This window comes from Gorilla gorilla, chromosome 13, assembly GCF_029281585.2.
Source record: "Gorilla gorilla gorilla isolate KB3781 chromosome 13, NHGRI_mGorGor1-v2.1_pri, whole genome shotgun sequence".
NCBI lineage: Eukaryota > Metazoa > Chordata > Mammalia > Primates > Hominidae > Gorilla > Gorilla gorilla.
The window spans coordinates 114,238,011-114,241,797 of record NC_073237.2 but is presented as its reverse complement, the minus strand read 5'-3'; positions in this window follow the sequence as shown (position 1 = coordinate 114,241,797).

The window sequence follows — 3,787 nt, the reverse complement described above, 5'->3', positions numbered from 1 at the left end:
CTAGCGATAGATGCATGTGAAACATTAAATTCAGTGCATGGTACAAAGTAGATATTCGAATATTAGCCAATTATATCATTATATTATTAAACTGAAAAAAGTCAATAAAATGATATAATTAAACAACCACAGTTGCTGTAATTCACAAATTAATTGTTGAGAGCAAATAAGGGTGGATTCTGGATAGCAGAGACAACAAAATCAATGTATGGATTAACATGAGTAAAACAGCTTCCTATCATTGTGCTAGGTTTTGTGCCAGAAGCTTCACATGCGTTGTTTTTACTGAGTCCTCTTTAATAATCCCATTTCACAGATAGGAAAACTGAGACTCAGAGAAGTTAGATAAATAGGCTATGGTCTTAGGGTTAAGAAGTAGGACAGCTGGGATTTAGCCTTTGATTTTAAAGATGATTGTAGATTTATCATTTGTTTTTATTTACCCACATTACTTTCCGTGTCATTCTGTCATGTTTAACCTAGAAAGAACACAGCCCTGGGTCTGGACTTCCACACTTTTGCTCCAATAAGTGTTCAGTTATATAATGTCCAATAAATACATTTTTTGAGTTCCTTGTATAAATTGACAAGGTCAATAAACTTGGGTTGCAATTTTTTCTCCTGAGACGCAGACCAGATAGGAAAAGCAGAGCTCAGACAATTCTGAGAGTTAAGTAGTAATGAAAAATGTCAGGGAGGTTCTGGAGACAAGGGGAATGATCTTGGGGTCCGAAGCCTAGAGATCACATTTCTCGGTGCTAGTTCATGAGCGCTAGGAAAAGCCGCAGCAAGTAGAATGTCCCAGCACTATGAACAAATTACACTACAATGTACAGAGGATGAGATTTGAAGGCCATACATGCTGCTCTCTGGAATTCTTACTCTAAGAAGCCTTGCCTGTTTTACATTGTCGTAGGAGGTACAAAAGAAATAATTGATTGCTTCAATGTATTTTCTCTCGGGGGCATTTTTGCCATTTCAGCTTCAAGACTAATCAATCGATGAAGCCATGGCTGTGACAAACCTAAACTTCACATGTCTTAACAGATATGCATACATAGTAAGTTCTACCTAAATACTTGTGGCTGATGATAGAAAAGTGTGTTCATCTAGAAAGAGCCAGGGACTCGAATTAGGAAAAGCTAAGTTAAAAATTTGTGTACACCAATTCACTTTAACTTTTCAAATGTTCCCTCATCTGTATATCAAGCTTAGAGCATTGCTTAGGGTGACAAAAGGAGGTAAGAATTATGAAATTACTATTCATATTTTCCATAAAAATTCTTTGGTTTATTCCTTTCTGTTCATCTATGTTACATATTACTAAAAAGAAGACTAAATCTATACCCAGTAGTTTCAATGCTTGGGTTCTATTTGCAGATTATCAAAGAAGTCTCTCCCGACAATCCATTTGATAGAACTGCAATACATTTTAATTGCCACCTGCCTTCTTAGGGGCTCTGTTGCCTTTATTTTGGGGATGCTTTACAAAGAGGAGTAGAAGTTAAAATATTTTGCAGCTGCTCTGTAACATAAACCAGGAAGGCAGTCATCATCTTTATAGTTTCCTCTTCCTACCTGCCACCTCTAGTCATTCACCTGCTCAGTGAATCTCTACATTTCTCTCTATCTCCTCGGTACCTATCCTAGCCATCTTGCACTTGCACAAGGATCTTCAAAATTGTCCTTCTATTTCCAGTTTTATTGCCTTCGAGACACTTCCTTACATTGCAAGTAAAGTGATCACTTAAAGAGCACATGAAAAATACTATGACCACAAGGGTCATGAAAACTCCTTAGCTTAATATCCTTACACAGCTTCTCTTTGCTTTTAAGAGAAAACTTAAAACTCCTCAACATCATTACAAGGCCCTCCATAGTCTGACTCTGCTCATTTCATCACTTTACCTCTCCATCTTACTCTCTGCTCCAGCTCTACTAAACTCCCTGTTCTATGAACTTCCCCTGCTCCCCCTGCCTATGCTGTTAGACACTTTTGTTCTCTCAACTCTTCAGGTCCTGGAGCAAATGTCACTTTGTGGAGTGGTTCACTAAGCCCGAGACCAGTGGAAAACCCTCTGCTACACTGTCCTATATCTTCCTGTACTTCCCCTCTTATAATGTTCCGTGCTTTCCACATGTTTAGAACTCAAAAATTATCCGCTGAAAGAATTGGTGAATATGCAAGTTCACTTCCTGATTTTTAACCAGTTTGTGTTTTTCTCTCACTTCAGAGATCATCAGTGCCTCAAAGAATTAAAATGAGGACAGTTCAGTCAACAGAGTGACAAATTTTTTTATCTCTAGATTTCCTTGTTCTCAAGAATTGAATAAATGAGTGAGTGAATGAATGAATTTATATGAGTAATACTCAACAGCAGACTTTACTAGTTCAATTCTCCCTTTCCAGTGAGCCATGAGATATGCTCAAATACAGACCAAATAGATCATCAGTGACACAAAAACATACCTTTTTGGCTCTAGTGACCAAGCTGAGAAAGTGGAGACTCAAGTTTTTCTGTGACAAGCAGAAAAGTGAATGAGGTCCTTTCATTTGCCTTCCCTGACCCTGCTTTGTATCTCTGGCCCCTCAGGTTTGAGTTGTGAAAAGATCTGGCTGCTTAGAAAGATGTAAGGCTGTGAGTTAATTTATAAGATTGTAGACAGCTAGAGAGTGGATTTAATTGAAAGATATAATTACCAGGTGTTGAAGGCAAACGGGTTCATTAATTTCACAGACACTCTGTTGACTGAACTGTCCTCATTTTAATTTTTCATGACACATCAAGGAGGAAGAAACCTGTGGGTCATGAGAATGGACCAATCCTGAACTTGCAGGCACTTATATCCCACCCAAGGGGCAAGTAATCTTTCAGAAGTAGAAGGCTAAGTTGTTTTCTACTGTTCAAAACTCCTCTTTGTAAAACTCTATCATAATCCTCCATCTACCCTTTGGGCTCCATGAAACCCTTCATAATCTGGCCTTTGTTTACTTCTCCTGCCTCAATATTTGATACCCTTCCCCATTCCTGTTCTGTTTGAAATATTTTGAACAAATAGTAAAACTAATAATTATTGGTATAATAATCATTTTAATTATTACTACTGCTATTAGTATTTACTACATTCTTAGTATGCACAAAACACTGCTATACGCACTATATTCACATTAGCTTATGTGGTCCTCCTGACTGCTGTGGTAGGTGCTATTCTCATTTTAAACGTGAGAAAAGTGAGTACGGGACCAGTCAAATTACTTGCCCCAAATCAAGCACCTAATAAAAGCAAACGCTAAGTTATACTGGAGGACCAAACTCTGTCTTTTAAAATGCAAGGTTTTTGTTGTTGTTGTTGAATCCTATCCTACATTTGTCTGTGCATTCTTTGAGGGCAATTGGTGTGTCTCCAACAACCAGCAGAGCCCTTGGCACTTAGAAGGCTGTCAAGGAATCCGCTGGGTGAAGAACAAAGGAACTTTCCTTTCTTTACTTAATTATAGCAGTGCTAGCATCTAGGAGAGAAACGTTGGCTATATAGTCGTCATAGCCCAGCTAGAGATGGAAATGGCAGTACTTCCTAAAACAAATATCTCAAACGACCAGGGTCCTTGCAGCGAAGCCCACAGAAATGCTCAAAGTAAGATCAGCACAGAATTTGTCAAGGACATACTGAGCAGCTTAATGGAAAGAGCTTTGCACATTATTCTGCTTGTCTTGGCCATACAAGCCAGGTATTCTTACTTTAATAATACACTTTTTTTTTCCTTGAGACGGTGTCTTGCTCTGTC